The following is a 9,359-nucleotide window of genomic DNA, read 5'->3' on the forward strand; positions in this document are numbered from 1 at the left end:
TCTACCTATAGAATTCCGTGTAGAATGTTCATTCAGTGACTTGGAAGATCAAGACCCCATTATCATAAGTCAGAATTCTGTTTCTCCTGAACTGAAGGAATTCTTCCCACTTCAACCAACATTTTGTTAAAACGTAAACATTCTTTAGCGTTTTTTTTTTCTTTATCACAGGAAATTCAAAGTTACGGCTGTCTTCAGTGTGATAGACATAAGCATGGTTATCATTTGGTTCCTTTCTCCAGGTTAAGCCGCCTTTGAAAAGTTGTCTCCATGGATGCTATTTCTTTTGTTTTCTCACTGTTAATATCAAGTCCATGTTCACGAATCATGATGAGGGCTTTTGTGCAGTGGTGACCTAGATAGCTGTCTCATCACCTGCTCTCATGAGAGAATGTCTCCCAGCGGCATCTGTAATGGCCATGGAACTACCGTTCAATAGAAAAAGAAAATGTGCACATTTATCTCATCACTCTTTTCTGCTCACAAGAGGCAGACTTCAAAAATTCATAGACCGATGAATCAAGTTCCAGCCAATAGTTAGTTTTGCATTGGAATGAAGAATATTTGGGTATTAAAATATCAGCCGAACAGAAAGTATCTTATGTGGAAAAAAATGGAAATCATTAAAAAGGGAATATTTTTGCTTTATCCAAATGAATCATGATACCGCAATCCTCAGTAAGAAACTGAACTAAGTAAAGCCTCTGGCCCACCATGTCCTGATTCAGCAACATGGAGCAATTTATTGATGCCTGACATTGGCTTCATGCCTTCCTTCATTGCCACGGAGATTTTATTTGTGGAAGCTGCACATAAATCTACAGATTTATTGTGTGATAGTAGGTAAGACTGGCAACTGCTTTGGAATCAAAAGCAGCATTAATAAAAAAGACCATTCTCTGGTCTACCAGAATTAGGGTGTTAGTACATTGAGAAACCAGTTCCCAAGAAGTAACATGGGTAGGAACTTTCCTTCAGTGGACCCATGAGAGTCACGCTCTGCCCATAGTATCTGATTTTACAAGCCCAGGAGAGGACGGACCTGAAACTCAGCTTTGATAAAGCTGTGCCAAGGCTAGAAGGAAATAAAGAACACAGTGTCCTAAGGAAAATGATAACACAGCACTAGACTCTTCTGAATGCTTTAATCTAAGTGAAAATTTAGATTTGTTTACAACCTGCTTCTAAGAAATAGTGAGCACTCCTGTGTTTTTACCTATGTTAAACAATCGAATCTTAAGACTCGATAAGGTGCACATTTGATGTCTTTACCAAAGCAAATGCACCAAGTCAAAAGAAGAAAACACTCATGTGTGTGCACAAGTATGTGCACACAAATACAAACACACACAAACACAGGTAGAAAGGTAGGCACACAGGTAGGGAGGCAGGAAGGGAGAGAGGGAGAGAAGAAGGTTGGGCAGGGGAAAGGAAGGAATGGGGAGGGGAAGAGGCAAGGAAGGGCTAGAGGAGGAGGAGAAGTGGATTTGCATGCCAAAAAAAAATGAATTTAAGGTTACTGTGCTGCCTCCCAGCATCTCGCTAACAAGGCAAGCGATGGTAGGGGGTTGGCTGGGACATGAAGAGATGAATAAATCTACTACTCTAGTAAGATGGACAGTAAATGGTAAGGAATCATGTTACAGATACAGGCCTGTAATACCTAATGGCATTTTCATACCATAGTTCAATGGGATTCCCAGGACTTCTGTTTGTGTTGCGTTGGTTTGGGTTTTGAGACACTTAATCTCCTGCTCAACTTTTCCAAGTGCTAGGATTACAGGCCTGTTAGTGCTACCGTGCCTCATGGGGAATCCTCACATGGAATTCCCATTCCTGTATACTTTTTGAATTAGAACAGTTATGAGATGTAAGACACGTCACAGAAAGGAGAAGAACTGTTGGGCAGTGGTGGCGCACGCCTGTAATCCCAGCATTTAGGAGGCAGAGGCAGTTGAATCTCTGTGAGTGTGAGGCCAATCTGGTCTACACAATGAGCTCCAGGACAGGCTCCAAAGTTACAGAGAAACCCTGTCTCAAAAAACCAAATTAAAAAAAAAAAAAGAAAGAGGAAGAAGGAGAAAGGAGAAGAACAAATCACCCAAATGAGGTGGCAGTGTGTGAGCTCTGAGACAAAGTGCAGTTTCTATTTTAATATCAAGACTCAATTCAGAATGTGATTTGAGGATTCACCTGACCAGATTGCAGAGGCAGTAGTCTTCTCTGTTTCCACGTATTTCTTTGTGTTATGTATGTGTGTTTGTGTGTGTGTGTAGGTTCATGTGTGTATGTGTGGGTACATGTGTACCTGTTTGCACATGCCACTGAAGGTCATCTGTCTCCATCCAATGCCATTCCACAGGAACTGGTCTCCTTCTTCTATCAGAAGGGCTCTCTCTCCAGGACCCGGAGCGTGTCGATTAGTCTAGACTCACTTGCGAGAGCTCCTCCATCTTGGACTCTCCAGCTCAGAGATTACAGACAGCTGCACACCTGGTCCACACGGGTGCTGGGGACCAAACTCGGATCCTCCTGCTGTCATGGTAGACACTGAGCCATCTCCCCAGCTGCTCCAGCAACAGTTCTTAAACCCAATTTTCCTATGAGAGAAATTGTTATCAGAGACAGGCAGAGTAAGAGGGGCCATTTAAGTCTGTGGGCAGTGGTCGAACAACTCACGTTCAGTAAGATCTTGGCCACACTTGTCAGGGCCAGCCTCCGCATTTCAGGACAGGCAAGTTATCACAGACAAGCGCGAATCTAAGCTTGGGTTAATACAAAACTGGATCCTGTACTCCTTGAAGGTTCTTTATCTCATTTTCCGCATCTAGCAATTAAAGTGTCACTGGGACGGCCTGGACCTGCTTGCGCAGAGCTGAGATAAAATGACTCAGCATACACTCTCTGACATTGATGGCTGCTTCAAACACCACGCCCACATGTGGGAGTTTGGTTGCTTCTGCCCTTGATCTGGATGCAGCTGTCCTGATCAGGCTGGGGGTGATTTCCCAGAACTTGTTGGCTGTCTAGATTTGTTCCTTCTATCTCTAGTTCAACCATTTCATCTTGTGTCTTCTTAGAGCTGGCGTCACCACAGCCGGAGATGGCCTTTTGTTTTGAGACCATGAGGATCATCTTTGGGACTTCTAAGCATCCATTCTACAAAAATCACAGCATGGCTTGTGCCTTCCCCGGGCTACCCAGAATTAGAAACATAACTTCTTAACATTCCCTTGTGCACTTTAGTTGGGCTAGTAGAAACCCCCAGTGAAAGCACGCCATAAAAAAAAATGGCTAAAAATTTTGAGATTTTAATGAAGGAGGCTACTTGTCTAAAGATGGCAGATTCTTGTTCTTGTCCTTAAACAGTGCATGGCAAAAGATCTTAAGAGCAGCTTATGGCAAACCCACCTAGCTCAGTGACACATACGTTCATGAAGCGCAATCGATGGTCCTCCATTTGGCAGTGCTATGAGAAATGGCCACTTTCAACATTCAAAGATAAGCAAAATCTATTATTATTGCAACAGCTACTGGTTTGGGGGGCAAAGCTGCTGTGGCTATAGGGTCTACCAGAGATGTGTGCACCATCCATCTTAAAGACTCAGAACGGCCTGTCTGGCAGTGAAGGTCAGATGTAAAGTTTTCTGTGTATAATCAAAGGCACTTGGCAGCCTTTCTTTTGTCTTTTCCTGATGAGATTCACTGTTCTCAGATGTCAGATTGCAGAGGTCCCTCTGGCCTTATTAGTTGTGTAATGCCTGAAGTGCTGGCATCAGGCAGACCTGCAGTGATGTCTTTCGAAGTTCGCTAAATGTACCTCTTCTCCAAAGCATGTAAGGAAGTGTGTGTGCAAGCATGCACAAGCGCATGTGTGTGTTTGCAGGCGTTTGTGTGCACCCCGTGGTTGGCCATTTCAATACATTGGAAACTAATTTTAGCAAAAATCCATGTGAGGTTAAGGAGTGATATGTGGGTCTGTCCCAGTTAAACAGCTGACACAGGGTACACTAGGTAGCTCTCTTTGTGTTTGTGGTCCTACTTGTGCAAAGCCAGTGCCGAGTTATAGTCAAGAGCGTGAAATTTGGAATCAACTCTTGTTGTTGCTCCACCCTTTATCATGTGCTTCTCAGCAAGTTTCATAATCACTGCAGGCCCGAATCGCCACGCATGCCACATGGAAAATGATACTACCTGACAGGCACCTAGCGAGAGGATTAGCTGGGAATGTTCTTTGCAAAGCAGCCAAGCACTCATTAAAGGATACCCAGTCTATTGTTATCCTCTCAGTTCAGAAAGATCACGTTTCTGAAGGCTTGCAGATCAGTTCTACTGCAGAGACACCCTTGGTGGGGATATGTTTTAGGTTAGAGATCAACAAGCCTACTCTTAATGCAAATGGATGCAGGATGTTGTGGTCTACACTTTCAAATCTATATTAAACATTATCTCCAGGTAAGAAAGGTTTGTCAGAGCATACGATAAATGAGACAAAGCTCTAAAGTCCTGTTGTATAGCTTTTAAACCAGGCTTAGAACACTCTTGCTGAATGGCGTGGGGTCAATGACTTCATCTCGACAAACCTCAAATCCTCCTAGGCAAAAGTGGAATAACAGCAGTAAATCCATATATTCTTTGACGAGATTATATGATTCTACTTTTAAAAAAGCACTTAGTCTGCTCGGTGCCTTACCAATGGGTGCACAGGCTGTTTTTGTTATGGACTGACGTGATTCTATTCTTAGGAGCTGCTATCCTGAAGAAGCCTGCGAAACGTAATTGTTGGAGTTCAAAAAAAGATAATTAAAAATACAACTCAGTTTTCCCTCAGACTGCTCTGTCATAGAGAGGAAGCATGCTGCATGCTTTTATGGAATGTCGCATTTTAAACATAGATTTTGGTGTCCTTTCTTCTTTTGCATGCCACTTTCCTTTTGATTCTCAAGCGACTTAAAACTGAAACTGTCACGATAATAAGTTTCTCCTGTAATCAGAGTGCCTGGCCTCCTCACAAATCCTTTGTGTCTGAATTTTTGAGTTTGAATTATAAAAGGCTAGAACCCTTCTTGCCTTAAAAAAACTAAGGAAACTTGCTGCAAAGGATATTTTTACAAAGACAATATCTAAATTGACATTATCAAAAAATGCAAAGATGTTTGTTTCAAGAAACCAAAACCACCAAAGTCCCAGGCTCGTTTAACTTGGTAAGATGCAGCCAGCAAGCTAGCCAGTGGAGTCACTATGGATGAGTTAAAGACAGAATCGCCCCTGAGCGATGGTAGCTCTCAGAGGGGGCCTGCCCTTCACAATTTAAGCTCTTTGAAGCTGCATTTCCTTTAAGCAATGAGACGTCTTTGTGGTGATGGGAAACATACATTTATAATTATGGAAGAACACAGTGTACACTAGACATGGGAGGAAAAGAATGCCAGGCTCTGAAAGCAAAGTCCTGATGCTCTCAGGCTTGCTTGTGTGGCGTCTTCCCCGAAACTCTGTGTATTTCAGTTCTAGCTAAATGAAACAGCCAGGAGGCAATGCTCCTTCATGGTCACTCCTCTTCTTAACTCCCATCTGGCCTTACACCAAGCAGGCCGACAGGGTAGGATGGAATACTCCCTGTAAATCCAATCATTGCAATAGGATAGAAGTCAGGACATAAAAGTTATGAAACCATTTCAAAATGACATTGAATATATTCACTTACAAGCAGCTGAGAAACCAAACCAAGTAAAATTGAATTCGTGCCGCTGACATTTTTAGCTTTCTTCAACAAAATTGAGCTAACTAGTGTGTTGTAAGAGACGTTTTATTGTGAGGTATAAACTAACGCCAAGACTCCTACGTCATACATTTCAATAGCCTGGCCTATGGTCTAAGAGAGGCCAGTTTTTTGTTTGTTGTGCTTTTTTGATGGAGGAAGGTCCTTGGTTAAGTAATAAAGAAACTGCTTGGCCTCATAGGTTAAAACATAGGTGGGAGGAGTAAACAGAACAGAATGCTGGGAGGAAGAGGAAGTGAGCTCAGAGGCCATGCTCCCCTCTCCCGGGCAGATGCCATGAAGCAAGCTGCCAGGTGAGACATGCTGAATCTTTCCCGATAAGACTGATGCTACACAGATTATTAGAGATGGGTGATCGGGATATGAGAATTAGCCTGTAAGGGCTAGAGTTAATGGGCCAAGCAGTGTTTAAATGAATGCAGTTTGTGTGTTGTTATTTTGGGACATAAGCTAACCAGGTAGCTGGGAGCTGGGTGGCAGGAAAGCAGCCCGCAACTCCTACAACACTTTTTATTTCTTTTTGTCTTTTTTTTGGGGGGGGGGGTTGGTCTCACTATGTAATCCTGGCTGGCCTGGAATTTACTACATAAAGCAGGCTGACCTTGAAGTTGCAGAGATTCTCCTGCCTCTGCCTCTGCCTACATAGTGATGGAATTAAAGTGTCACTGCACCTAGTCAGGTGGAAGAAAAAAAAGGACAGGACTAAAATAAATACATTAAAACTTACACAGAAGAATTTCTAGCAAAGCTTCATAAATAATTGCTATGTGTTTTAAATCTCTTTTAATTAATGTTTTAAAGCTCAATGTTAAACAAAACATGATAAAGGAAGGCATTCATAACAGACCTTATACATATAATAGACAGGGAAAAAATAAACCTACAAATGCCTACTCATCCTGTAGTGGGAAGGCCAAAAGAGCAACTGTAAAAAGTATCAGAAGATCCTCAATAACTTTCTACTAAATGTCACATTATAGGTAAATCACTGAGACCATAGTGTATAAGCTATGTTGATCCCAGTCTTTTGGATGATAAAAATTAATTCTATTCTCAAAGATTGGCTCAATGCAGTAGAGGAGGGAATCCTTAAATTTAGAGTGAGAAACACAAGGTTGGTGCTCAGGATTGCCATTTATTAGCTGCATGACTTCAGAAACCACTTAGCTTCGCTGATCCAACCTACCTCAAAGTATACAAGAGGCTGAACCATGAGGACCCATGTTAGAAACTTAGTTTAAGTATTGGAATAAAATTAATGCTTAATAAACAGTTGTCTCCTTTTTTTTTCTACCCTGAGCCAGGTTTTGTTTTGAAATTGGAATATATTCTGATGAGAGAGATTTCTTTCACCTTTAAAGTCAGTCACAAATTAAATAGCAATTTTTCATTTAGCCATCTGCTTTAATTTTTAAAAAAATCTCTTTCAGGTGTGTGTGTAAATCTGTGCACGTGTGTGCACATGTGTGTGCATATGCACAGCCACCTGCTCTGGCAGTTGTTCTTGGTGGTTATTATTAAGCTGGGTGGGTGGGTGGGGGACAAAGCAAAGTCTCTTCTATGCATAGATTGAAGTAGAGTCCAGCTGGCTACTTATTATCTCATTAATATTCTCCGGAGGTCATGGGGACACAGCTTTAAGATAGGTGATTCACTGAATTAATAACACTTATTTACTCGATTGAATTTCATTATTATGTAGTACGTGGACCCTTTGATTAGAGAGTTCAGCAACCTTCTCTCCTTAGTACCACTGCTGACTTATGTGACTGTCTCTGGGGTATGCCAACTTCTTACTCTCAAAATTCACAGGATGGTAGTCCTTTTCCTCACAACACTATTTTTATGTCAGAATTCTGATTATATTGTTAGAAACTCAGAGGACCTTGATAATAACTCAAAATAACATTTCAGGCATCCATTGTCTAATTTGACTCCTTGCACTAATTCTTTCTAACATGCTATTCTATAAATATGGTAACCATGCCACTTTGTGAAAATAATTAAAGCAAATAAGTAGAAAAGGAATAATGTTTGTGTTTATAGTCAGAAATTTGTAAGGAAAAAAAATAAATAGGAGAAAAAGAAAGGAAAATAAGAAAAAACATCAGAATGTAAGTAGCTGTGTCATACAGGGCCTTTGAAGAGTCGAAGGTGGCGATTAACATTGAAATCAGTAGCTCATAGGAGACATGCCATTTTGCAGGGTTTTGTAAATTTTCAAGTAACATTGCAAAGCAGATGTGGCCTCCCCTGGAAATAAAAATCATGTAGGTAGCCTATACCCATTCTCTTCTCAATGACATTCTTTGAGAAAAAAAAAATCACAAAATAGTTGTGTGGATTATAAATGAAAACTCCAGCAATACATGTGAATTGGAATAAAGAATCAAGACACAGTCTTGATTGGAAGACTTCAGGGAGCTAAGATCATGCTTCTTTTTTTCCCATGATGGTGCTTGGTACGATGCCTTATCTATGTTTGTTAGGGAGTTACTGGGTACTTATTAATCGAATAGCATCACTATATAGGAGGTACCATCACACGCTAAGGATCTGGTGTTCTCACATAAATTGCAGTATGTATAAGTCCAAGTACACTATGAGACTTCACTTTATTCTGCTCCACCACCTCTCACAGTCAGAGGTGGCACTGCATGCTACGATTAATCAATTTCAAACAACTCCCTTTCTTTAGGGGCATCACCTTATAGGTGCCACTGCATTATAGGTCACGTTAGTTGAGTTCAGCTCGTGCTTTCTTGTTTAGGCACAAACTTGAGTCTACTGCCACTCCACCCTTCAGCCGGAGGGGAAATACCAGGCTTAAGCTGCATCTGAAGATTGCGTCACTGAAAGATTGGAAATGACTCAGAACTTGCAGTTGCTCACAGCCCTCTCAAGAGGTTCATCAAAAATAGCAGCTTCCATTACTTTTCCATTTATGAAGCGTTGGTTACATGGTGGACAGACTTCTGGGAGTTGAACTTAAGTGTCACTTTTTAATTCTCAAAATAGCTCTACTCCTTGGGCAACATTTTTGCCTTTTTTTTCTTTCTTAATGAGAAAATCTGATACAGAGTTCAAGGATCGTGTCCCAAGTTGGTCAATTGTTAAAGGCTGAACCAAAATTTGAACCAAAGTGTTTCTCACCATAAATCAACTCAGTGTTTCAGATAATTTGTGTTTTCCTTGTGAATCAATGACTGGAACATCTCTAGTGGTGATTAAAATCTTCATCATCTCAGCAAACCATGGAAAATTATGGCAACACCAAGTCCCTCTCTGGTGAAGCCCTCATAAACAGATAGTTACAGCCAGGGCAGCCACTGTCAACACAACTACATGGAGTACAGGCAAAGAAAGGGGTTTCTTCTTAAGTTAAAAATTTATTTTATTTTTCTGTGTATGTGTATTTGCCTGGATTTATGTATGTGCACCACATACATGCACGGGGCCCACAAAGTTCAGAAGAGTGTATCAGATACCCTGGAACTGGCATTAGTGATGGTTGTAAGCCACCAAGTGGGTGTTGGGAATCAAACCTGGGTCTTCTGCAAATGCAACAAGCACTCTTAAC

This window comes from Microtus oregoni, unplaced genomic scaffold (assembly GCF_018167655.1).
Source record: "Microtus oregoni isolate MIOR12 unplaced genomic scaffold, Mior012 000053F_ref0000044, whole genome shotgun sequence".
Classification (NCBI taxonomy): domain Eukaryota; kingdom Metazoa; phylum Chordata; class Mammalia; order Rodentia; family Cricetidae; genus Microtus; species Microtus oregoni.